Source organism: Pipra filicauda, unplaced genomic scaffold, assembly GCF_003945595.2.
Source record: "Pipra filicauda isolate LSUMZ 115617 unplaced genomic scaffold, ASM394559v2 scaffold199_size1391877_pilon, whole genome shotgun sequence".
Lineage (NCBI taxonomy): Eukaryota > Metazoa > Chordata > Aves > Passeriformes > Pipridae > Pipra > Pipra filicauda.
Genome location: NW_024104308.1, coordinates 862186 through 874862, shown reverse-complemented (window position 1 = coordinate 874862; position 12677 = coordinate 862186).

The window sequence follows — 12677 nt, the reverse complement described above, 5'->3', positions numbered from 1 at the left end:
TCCTTGCCTCCACAAAGATGCTCACCAGCTCCAGGATAGTTTCTTCTGTGGTTGCAGTGCTCCCCAGGGTGTAGAGCTCAGTGGTTTTATCTACAACCCAGAGACAAGAACAATATCTAGTCACATCTCCAGTCTCCATGCAATCAGGGAAGCCTGTGTTCCTACTGTAATTTCTGTTTTGCAGCATCAGCCCAAGTGTTGCCAGTGAGAGAGGTGTAGAAGTGTTTTATCAGCACATAATTCCCTCTACTCAAGCACAGTAACTGGGCATGGACAAAGTGGTAACCAACAGGATGGCAGAACTGTGTTGTTCTTGCATCTTTTTCTGCATTTGAAAAATTTTAGGAAGAATAAAAAATTATATATTTTGGCAGATTTAAATGAAGGTTTTTCAGGTGCTGAATGAAAAAGTAGAATGTCATCTTGTTATATCTGTGACTAAGGAAATTGGACAAAATATTCTTCTAAATATTGTGTTGTGATTTGACATCAAGTATAAAGGAAGAGTTTTGATTTCAAACAATAGAGAGAATTTAAGCAAGCTCAAGATGAAACGCCTTGCTGTTAATATTTGAAATTACTCAGCCCAATATAATTTTGAATTTAGCAGATGGAACTCTTTCTTTAATGGCAAACCCCAACATGATTAATCTTGGATTTAAATGTTATTTAACTCCAAAGTGTTCGAAATGCTGGAGTCAAATATTGTAACCATAGCTAATCTCAAAACAAATGAGAACACTGCAATATGGTTCAAGCCAAAAGAGAGAAGATGAATGTTAAACAACATCTGGGAGCAACACAGTCTTTTAAAGAAGCAATTTTGCTTAAAGGAGACTAGTTAGAAAAGATAAACAACTACTTCCTCCTGTAATAGAATATCTGAGTTCTATGTGGTACCTGAAGTGTCAAATACTGTAACTGAGGGGCAAGAGGCAAAAGTTCTTTCAGAGCCATGATCTAGAGTTAAACATAAAGGTTGAAATGAGAATTAATATTTCTTTCAAGCACTTGAAGTCATTTTAGTGCATCATAGGCTACAGAAAACTACAATGCTTTCTCTAAAAGTGTCTAAAAGCAGAATAAAGGATTTCCAACTACGCAATTATTTTTTTCCTCTCACACGGCCTGGTTGGAAATAGATTTGTTTACTTTTTTTCTGATGGAAGAAGTTATTACTACAAAATACCAAAAACCATGCTGAAAGAGACATACTGCTCAAGAAATTATTATTTTACAGTCAATCACCAAAAATTTTCATTTAAAATTGCAGGCAGACATAAGCAAACACCTATTGAACAGGGGAGCAGACAGACTTAGACAAATGTGTACGTGCCATAATTCTTTCTGAATTTCTCAAGCAAAGTCTGATCTATTCTTATTTGAAGTCCAAGGACTTGTTAGTAATTTGGAAAGTATTGGGTAAGTATCAATTCAAAGGACCCATTATCATTAATTCCAGAATAAGGAGCAAGTCAACAAGACAAAAAAGCACAATATTTTAGATAAAAAGAAAAGTTAACATTTCAAAGAATTACATTCATATTACTACCTTGACATTATCATTAAGATCATGCATGTTGTTATTATAAATATCATTGGCAGAAACACTCAGGCTGTGCAATTTAATCTTATTTTTTTATTATACCAGATGAAATGCTGGTGTCATTGTCTAGCTCTTCTCTCATATCTTGAAAGTGTCGTTAGATATCGCGAACACTAAAAGTATTGTTATCAGGAGAAAATGGCATTGAATACAACAAATCCCTTGTCCTCCCACTCCCAAGAAGGAAATTTCTATGGAAAGAAAAGTAGGGAGGTGCTACATAATGAGAAAGGTGACAGAAAGCAAGGAAAGATAAACCAGAGGAAAGATAAGTGGGGGAGAACACATGGGAAAAAACCCCAGGGATTGACTAACAAAAGTAGTTTCACTAGATAGCTCTCAGAATTTAAAACAATGCTGACTGTGAAGCTCCACTAGATATTACAGCCCTCGTAGGCAGCCTCCTTTATCCTGAAACATCATCAATCCTGTGGCCAGGACCACTGAAATGTCAGAGTCACAATGCTCCTTTCCACCACAAAGCACTCCCTACATGCTGCTCCAATATCCCCACTGGATGTTGGACAAAATCCAGTGAATGTCTCAGGTTTGGAAAATTATATCTATTCCTTCAAAAGGGATAGAGTTTTGAAAGATTTCTTCCCTTTTGGGAGGGGGCAAAACCTTAGAAATGCAGGTTTTTTTCTTTATAGAAAGAGAATTCTCAGAAAAAAAGGAATGTTTTGGAAGAACCGTAATAAATTTTCTCTTCCTGCTGTCTGGTGAAAAGGATCTTAGTAATTTCATAGGACTAAACTTAACCTGAACACAGTTTGAGAGAGAAGCCAAGCTCCCAGATATATATGGCATCCCTTGGCTGGCTGCTTGGAGAGGCAGTGAGGCTACAGGGTACTCAACATCTTCATCTCCCAGTAAGATATTCAGAGGAAAAAAAAGCTTCTCAGTTTCATTTTCTCTCTTCAGACAAAGTTTTCCTGAGGGGAAAATATTTTCTTTCCTGTAAAATCCTAATTTTCTCATGGAAAAATAGGTTATTTCACCAAAAAAGGCATTTCATTTCAGAGAATCTGCATGATGGAAGAGACCCATATGATTTTATCATCCAATAAAATTGATTTCACAGTAAATTTTTGTAAAATATTTGATAGGAACAGATTATCAGCTCTTGAGAAATCACTCCACTGCCTTTCTATTTAGATCTTCATACTTTATATTTTTAATAAAAATTAACTTCTTCCAAAGGAATAATTCTCAGAAATAAGTTTTCTTTTTTATGTTGGAGTTACTGTTCTTTCTCATCTCTGTTGCTTCTTGCAATACCCCAGTACTCCAGTTGCTCATCAGGAGTCATTGGGATATTCAAGAAGTCCTCAAACTCATATGGTGAAATGTTCTCAGTGTCTTAAAATGCAGAGATGCCTAGACTGTCCCTTGTGATTCCTGGGAAAGGTTCAAATGATCAGCTGGGAGGTTCAATTACTGAGAATACAGGGTCAGTAAAATCTCACATCTCAAGCATGACACAAGAACTGGGAAGGACGAAGTAACTAGAGATTAGATGGGATCTCCCCTCTTCAGAGATTCACACAGTACAGTGAGCAGCATAACCACACAAACCCCTTGTGCCCCCTCTACATCACATGGTGAATCATGTTCAAGGTCCTTTTAACTTTAATAACTCTGTATTCTTGCTCCATCTTGCCAAATTGATCCTTTAATCTCCATGTGCCCAACCGAAGGCTTTGTTCTCACACAGCACATCCCTTCCCAAAGCCCAGCTGGAACCTCAGGGGCCCACACTCTTTGTTGAGACCCCCTGATAGTTTCTGCAGTGATTTACCCAGCACATTCAAGAAATACAAGGTCATAACCATTAACACCTAAAATAAACTTTGTTTCAGTTTTGGTTTGGGCCATTATTATTTCTTTGTTCTCTCTTAGGTCTGTTTTTAATTTCATTATATTTTTTAAGAACTATATTGAAAATGTTCCATAAAATCCATGATACACAAACCATTTCACTTTTCTTGACAAACATGCTTTTAAAGATTCAGACAGAAAAATATTTGTGATTGGTTGCAAGTAATGCATTATGGCCATCCCTTTCTAGTTGAAGAACATGAAAATGCAAGATGTCTTTATTTCCTTTGTTCCATAGGAGCTAAACTATGAAATAGGTAGGCCTTTGTCCAATGCATCATTTGAAAACTCATCTGTTCTGACTTTACCAATTACTCAATGAAGAATAAATGCCAGTAATTCTACAAGAATTTAATTTTGACAAATAACGAAAAAAACCCCAAAATAGATCAAAACCCATAAAAAGTCTACTATGCACCAAGTTTGCTATATAATTTACTTGGAAACCGTAGTTATCTTGTCTCATGAACACCTTGGGAATGACCACCCTAAACTAGGAAGCCTTGCAAAAGTGTAAATTAGCTTATGAATTAGTCTGAAGCTAAGATCTGGCATCCCTCGTTAATAAGATACTTTATGCATCTGCGATCTTTTGAGAGCATTGTACATGCTATTCCTCATAGAAAATGTCTGTTTTTCCTATAGGAATCAATAAGAATTATGAAAATCTGTTCTTTGAAAGGAAAAAGATGAAGAAGAAGCACAATCCTGCCTTGTAAGAATCCTGGCAGAGACATCTGATGAGTTAAAGTCCTGATAGCTAGAAACTGTCAGACCTATAATCATCCTCAAGGTACTTAAAGAGCTTAACTAATTATGCCTTTAAATACCAGCATCGTACAAACAGTTGAGTCATAGATCTTTGTATAAATGAGCACTTGGAAAATGTGAACAACTCTTACATGATACATTTTGAAAGCTGAAATGTGCTTTATGGAGAAGACTTCATTCTCTTATGTAAGGGACATTGCAGGCTCAGCTCAGGTACTGCAGACAGGACCAATTCAGCCTCTTCAAGTCAAAAAAGATTTGCTCACACAGTATGTTCAGGAATGATCCAAAATAGTCACACAATAAATGGGGTGACCGTGAATGTAGATCATCAAAATGTGATGCCAAGTGACTGTTGCTAGCTCTGGGACAATTTATGACCCACTTAACCTGTGGGCTCAGAGGCCTGCAAGCTCTCTATGGTGCTGGTTTCTGCACGGCTCAGAGCTCCACGTCTTTTGTAATAGCAGAATAGATGATGTGTATTTGCTCATGCTCACAGCAGGAGCTGCACCTCTATTCTTGCTCACATAGCACTTGGGGTAAACATACAGCATTCAGCCTTGTATTCAGTTTTCCAGACTTAAGAACCAATGGATGTGTAAAGTGTAAATAACACCCAGCAACTGTATTTTGCTTCATTATAGACCTCAATCCTTTCAAACTTCTATTGTCCGTTTGTTATTTCAATTTTTTTTCTTGCCTTGAAACACCATTTGTTTATGGATATAATTTTTTGAGATACCATGTGTATCTTTAATTTTAATTACAGTTTCAAGGTACTTTTTAACCTACAATTAGCACAGTGTAAAGCTGAAGAGCAGCATTGGTTGGACCCAGAATAACCTTGCAATTTTCTCTTTATTCTCAGTATTCAAGCTCTAAGGCTCCAGATTGTTTGATTCCTATTTGGATTTTTAGCCCATCATGAACTTGACACAGTTGCTAAGATACATATCAGTCTGCACCGTGTTGATACAATATTATTTAAACACTTTAAAGGGCAGCCTAACAGCTCTCTGTAAACATAAAACTCCACCATAAACTGTTCTCAGCAGAAACAAGCAGCCTGACATAAAAATTAAATCCAGAGTATTTCAAAGATTACTATGGAAGCATCCAAGAGCATCCACCAACCACCAGCAAAGCACCTCACAGTTGTGTGGCCGCCCTTATGAAGCCCCACTGTACACACAGGTCCTCTGGCTCAGTGCCTGCAGCAGCCACCCTGCCTGCAGCTTCCTATCCCGTGAGACTCCTCTCCTGCTGTTGCTGTCACAAGTTTTCTGGGAATTTGATTTGATGTTGATAGCCCAGGCCAGCAGTTGTTTCCAGAAATACCTCAGTAACCTGCCCAAAATCAATCTGGTCAGGAGCCCTGCTCATGACTGAAGGCTTTGCTGCACTGCATGCTGCTAAAATAAACAATTAAAAAAAAAATTACAAAGAAGGGCCAGAGAGTCACACAGAGAAATACAAGGAGATAACACAGGCCAAACTCACAAGTCCTTTCATGTAATTGACATTTATATTCCACGGTGCTTTCTTAGCTTGGAAAACAACTGTATGGAAAAAGGTTTAAAGATGATGCTAAGAAGTCTTCCATGACATACAAAGAAACCCTTTCACAGAGAAAAGACTTGATGACGATATTTTCTCAGTGGTCTTTGCTGCTCAACCTTAGCCCATGGACTGGGGAGGTGTGTGTCCCCTGATGCCATGGCCACTGCTGACACCATTTCTGTCTGACACGGGCACATGAGGGAAGAGTCTGACAGTGCCTTGCAAACAGCCAATAAACCAGAGCAGCTCACTAACCATAGGACAACAACAATTTAATTTTAAGAGCTGAGTCAAAACCTGACGACTCCCATGACCATTTCCAACACTCTGAAGTTAGTGAGGAATACCTTAAGTACAAAATATCCATACCTGGGACCCAAGATGCAAGGATCATGTCTCATGCTGGGTATTAACAGCATTACCCTGGTGCAATCGCCTCCTGCACCATGTTTGTATTGGCAAGAATGGACCAAGTATTCAAAACCAGAAAAAATGATCCCAAAACTGTATATTGTTTTCAGGGTGAAAATATTTGTATCTACAACATACCTTGATGATTTCACAATACTGTAATCTTGAGGACAGTTTCACAAGGACCAGGCATAAAAATGGGTGATGCAGGGTGCTAAAAACACTCAAAAATTCTTTCCCATTCACTCAGTTAATCTCTGTAAATTTTATTTTTTTACTAATTATGCCAAATATCCTTGTGTCAGCCTTAAATTTTAACAGTATCTTTGGCTGTTTTCCTGGTGTTATTTAACTGCATTAATTATGACCCTGGTAAATGTTTGTTTTCTCCCTTTTAGTTTAGCTTCCTCCACTACAGCATATTCAGTCTATTCTTCATTATTTCACATATTTTGGGTCAGGCTACTAATTTTGCAGTGTCATATCTTCTCTTTTCTGTGGTTGTTCAAAATGCTGCATCTTTTCTTCTATCTTGTTTTGTCCTTTTCTGTATATTCCTGTTCATCACTTGAACTATTAAGTTTCCAATGATGAGACGAGTAAAAGCAGAGCAGGCTGGGGTGCAGGTAACAACTCTGATCACCAGGCAAGTCTATAGCAGCAAGGGATGCAAAGACAGCTAGTCCAGAAAGGATGGAAAAGTGGTCTGCAGGTGTATGGTTTTCAAATTAATATACTCACCTGGGTATATGAATATACTGGGGGATTCCTCTCTATGCACTTGTGAGAATCCTCTCCAGCATGAAAACAACAAAATACTCTCAAAATCTATGACATATAAGGAAAGACCTTTTCTGCAAGTATTTTCAACATTCCTAACACATGGAAATAATTATGTCTAGATTTCTTTTGGGCGCACTAACCTGCAGAGATCTCTGTCAGTATATAGGCAAAGACTTTAATGAAACTCTTCATCACAGCATGATCTCTGGATTACTCATGTACCTTTATTAATCATCTGCCTTCTAAAGACCATTATATCAGTCAGAAGCAAACCCTGAGTGGAAAGCTGTAAATAATACCATGAAAGGAGAGAACTGGAAGATGTTGACAACAACACAGATGGTCTCTCCCCCTTGCAGAAAAAGAGTTTTTGTCTTAGAGAACAGGCCACACCAAAAAGTCTTTTTTTCTGCATCGGTTTTCAGAGTCACATCATTTTGTGTGGTCACAGAGAAAACCACTTCTCATGATTCTGAGGGCTAGTTTTAGAGTTTTCTTATTATTCATGCTGTCCTTTAACACTATGCCCACAATCAGCTCTTCTGAAGACCACGCTGTGGTCACTGTCCTAGTGCTTATGTGTCAGTATGTCATGCTCTGCTGCTCCAAATTCCTATGAGATTTTTTTGTTTTGTGGAAAGTCCAATAATTTTGAAACTTGTTTCCAAAAGGAACAAGGTTTCTAGTCTTTCCTATTGCCAAGTCCTAAACACCACAGAAAAAACTGGTTTTCACCTGATTTTTTAATTTATATATAAAACTTACTTATTGTTAAAAACGCATTTCAAAATGCAAAAAAATTCCACTTGCAAAATGAATTATATGACAGACAACATTCAAAAATTACTTAATATTTTTAAACAAAACCAGAATTTTAACATCTTCTGCCATTAAAAAAGTCTCTAGAAAAAAGTCTTCCTGCTTGAATTTTCTGATCAACTGTACTTCCTTTTCTTTGCATTTGTCTTCCTGATATGTCCTAACATTTATAATATACAAAGAAGTTTGTTCCTCTTTCTCGAATTAAAAGTGGAAAGCAGACCAATTAATATTTTCCTTAAAGCCAAGTTTGAGTGGTACAGTAATATCAGACCAAAATTTGACATGTTACTGCTAATCCTGCCAGCCCAGAGCAGATGTGAACCTCCTTTCCTGAGCAACCACCAGTGATCACCAACCTGACAGTCACCTCCAAGCACACGGGGAGTGCTCTGGGCCATCAGAGGTGCAAGAGATGGTATCGATTCCCTGCCCACTGTACACACTCAGCAGAAGAAGGGAGAACAGAAATTCTTCTGTAGTCCTACTCTCATCCCATGAAATTGTTGAAACTCAGTAAATGAGAGGCTTGTGGAGACCCAAGACATCCCAGTAAGCACATTCTAAGATCTGTGTCACACTATTTCATATCTGTGAGTAAATATTTTCACCATTTAAAAAAAAAAAAAAAATGAAAGCACTGTTTTAAGATAGAATCATAGAATTGACTGTGTTAAGATCCATGCTTGGATGAATATTGCACTAAACATACTTTTTTCATTGTAAATTCAGAACTGCTAATTGTCCCCACATGTTCTTAGGCCACAGTGACACTCTCTAGTTAGGAGTTATGAGGAGGGCTATAATGTAAGAAAAATCAATAATGTTATTTTAAAATGTTCAGCCATGAAAGAACAATCAACGGATGAAAAGACCAGGAACAATCGATTTCAATGAGCAGTTCATACTGGGTAACAAGGCAGCACAGAGATAGATAAAGATTGAACTGGTAGGAAAGAATATTTAAAGCATTAATTAGATACACTAGAGCTTAATGCCCCTCAGAAGAGTTTTTAGAAGAAGGCACTGTCTTCAAGTTTCACATTCCATTACAGAATTACATCTATCAAATAGCACTTGACAAATGTGACACTGAAAACTATTTTCTTTTAAAACAAATATAATTTGTTAAACTAAAGTATGTACTGCTGTCCGGATTCTGCAGGAGCATGTAATGTTGTTTCTTGTACTCTCTCAAGGAAAGTTACTCACATGTCTAAGTGAAAAAGTGCCTAAATCTATGGCAAAGTAAATTACATCTTCAAATTAGGATTTCAAACCAGAGCTGTCATAACATAGTGTGAGACTTTCTTAATGTGAAGGCCCTGAATGCCAAAAAGGCACATGACCCTTTTTTCTTCTGATTTGTTTTTTTTTTATACAAACACTTAAAATCAGGCATCCATCAAGTTTTTAAGGTATACATACATGCACACATGAATATATGTGATATGTCCATACCTTGTCACTAGTTAGCAAACTAATTTACTCCTTATTTCACAAGTTTACAGGAGAGTGTCAGTAGAATAAAAACATATCACAAGACTCACACCCACAAACCCAAGCCAAAACACCCACAGAAAACTAGATAAGAGCAGGAATGTGAAAAGCATCCATAAGGTGCACAATGTAGAAAATGGGACTAGATTAAAAAATGGGGAGAAGAGGTAAGGGACTACTCGAGGCTGAGGTCTCCAAAGTTCTAAAATGTTCTCTGAAATAGTGGGACAAATTGACACCACTCCCTCATTAAGGCTTTGATTTACCTTTTGACAATATCAGACAATAACAATCTACCCAAAGATAAATCAAAAGTGTATGAAATATTTTCAGTCCAGAGTAAAACTAAAAGTGTATTTCTCTATGCTAGCACAGTGGTAAATGCATTATTAATTATTCTTCTTGGTTGTATTATCTAGTGCTCTTCAGTCAAGATCAGTTTGAAGGATAGTGGATACTTTGTCACAAACAAAAATCCAAAGTCAGCATTTTGTCAAATGTCCTATCAGTTTGTCATGGAAACAGTATAAAACTTCCCTAAACATGCCTTGAACTAGCAGAACATGTACATTAAGTGCTGTATTTCACCACACCAAGGCACTAAACAATCCTTCCCTCCTTTAAACCCACTAACATCACTTGACAGAGCATTCATTTATCTTATGGACATACAGAGAAGGAAAAACCTGAGTGAAAAGCACTACTTATTCATTCTTTCTCAGAGAGAGAAGGACAGAAGGTGATTTATATGTGGTAGAAACATGTTAACATAAGCAATAGTATCTCTGTGGAAATTAGACAGGCAGTAAGAAAGCTTTCTTGTGGAAGTAAAGAAAGCCTGAGCTGAAACTTGCTTTTCTATTGGACTAAAACTTGTCAAAATTTGAAATTTCTTTTGGTAACAAGTTTCAAAATACCATGTGTGTTTGAATTCATGAGCCAGGTGGAAAGTAAAGGAATCTGAAACTTTTTGCAAACATAAAAATCTGACGTTACTTAGTTCATTTCCAACCCTGTTATTACAAAGGGCTTTCAACACTTCTCTCAGACACAGATTCAGAGGATTAATTCAGACACCGTACTGGAGATTTGTACTTCTGTCTACATCTACAGAAATAGACTTAAGTGATGAAAGAGAGGGGAGCTTCCTAGGATAAATGAAACACAACAAAACTACAAAGGAAAACACAACTGGTCAAATTCACAGTCCCAGTCAGTCCACAGCAGTAAATCCCTGGCACAGCTGTTGGCAAGATCGTTCCAGCACTGACTGTGGCAACTGTGCAGTACCTGTTTCTGCAGGGCTTGCAGCCATTCCCTGGCCACACCTGAGGGCACACACGTGCTCACAGGGGTGTGTGCACTGTCAGGGCTGCCCCTGAGTTGCTGTTCAGGTAAGATGCCTGGCTGGGCTTTCCCTCAAAGGTCACCACCTCTTTATAATGCTGCAAACCCCAAATGGTGCTGCAAGGTGCACTAAATGGGTATTGAGGGGCTCAGGTTAGCTTAAATTACCCTTCTAGGTGTTGATTTTCAATCCTTTGACCCTATGTACAGTACTGCAGGTTTTCTCCTGCTGACTGCTGCTGCACAAGGAGTAGAAGTCTAGTTTTTGTTGAGGCTGATGGCATTGCTTGCAAGCTGGAATACTCTGAATATGTTGGATACCAGTTAGTTTGGAAATTTGCTCTCTTATTCTGTGGTACCACTAGATTAGATACCTTTTTGGAAATTAGGCCAGATGTTCTGTCACCATGGCCAGGAAGAGACATGGCCAAAGTCTTACCCATGGTGAGTGTGGAAATTTTAACTGACACAGTTCAGAGGATGAAGCAACACTCTCAAGGTGATGCCTGGTCAGTCAAATATGTACTACAGCGAAAAACTCATCCTGTCAGCTTATTCCATATGCAACTTGTGTCACCATATCCCACACACAGCCAGGAAAAGAAATAAATAAAGAAAGAAAGTGCTAGTTTCAGACTTCTTGGATGGGCCACATACTTCAGTAGAAATTGTGACAAAATTCTCAAATGTTGAAGGATCTAAAATCCAGGAAGAAAGTGAAGGCCTCCGCCTGCCTGGCCAAGGACACCTCAGCCTCTTTAAACTAGAAAAATAACACACTAGCCATTCAGTTGTCGTGTTTACAAGAACAGTAAAAAAACCCTGAAGAATCTGGGAAAGAAAAGCTCTTTGGTGGGAGCTGGATTCCACAGGAGTTAATTTGAATTTCCCCAGCCAGCTGGAGCCGAGGGAAAGCTGACTTTCCACTACCCTGCACCTTGTAGAATCATTTACACTTCTCAAGTGGATGTAAAAGCACGATACAGACACTAACAGAACCATTTAACACCCACTTTGCAGAGGTGTTAATGTCTAAACAGAGCATTAAGGTCATAGAGAGCGGACCCAGAGTCATTCAATTAGGAGCGACTGCTGAGGAAGCGCAGGCTCCTCTCCTCCAGGGCAATGACAGCCGGGGGCTTTCCCCTGCTTCCCAAACAGGAGCCTTTGTGCAGGGGCACGCTGCGATGGTTACCAAAAGCTGTTCAGAGGAAGTTACCTTTTGGTGGGTGGGTGTCACATGTGCTGGAGAGCTGAGTCCCCACGACCTCCCTTCCACCCGGAGCAATGCCTCTGAGCAGACCCGTGGTGCTCTGCCCGCTGCCACCCCAGCCACGGGCTCTGTCCCCGTGGGGCACTGCCATGCTGCTGCACTCCACTGGAATAAGAGCACAGAGGGAAGTTATGGCAACCAGGACTGGCCCAATATGGAGCTTGTCAGCCCAAAGCACACCTGGTGCACCTGAGCAAGGGATGTGACCTGATGAAGTGCTGGTCTCCCCAGCTGGAGAGGTGTAGCTCCCCCAGGGCAGAGGTGGGTACTGAGAGTGGAGGGCATCAACTGCAAAAGTGGTGGGAAAGCCCCAGAGAGAGCAAGAGCCGTGTGGTCAAGGTGCCACCATGCCATGTTCGGGAAAGGGACTGTGCCTGGAAAGGGCAGAGCAGACTCAACTCCCTGCAGGGCACTGTGCCTGGCCCTGCTGCCTCGGGGGCACCTTTGTGCTGGAGACTGAACTTCAGTGTTTCCTGCCACGTTCCCAGCCAGCTCTCTTTCCCCAGCCCTCTGTGAAACTTGCTGTGTATACACGGAGAGCAATACTGATAAATGCTACCCTCTAAAATAAAATTGATGGCGGTTCCTCCTTCTGCTCTCCTCGTATGTTTTCGTGAGGGTTAGAGAGCACAGAGCCAGCTGAAAACAGGGGAGGTAGAGAACAACATTAATGGGAACAAAAGATGACAGGGGAACTTCTTGTACCTAGAAATATATTTCCCA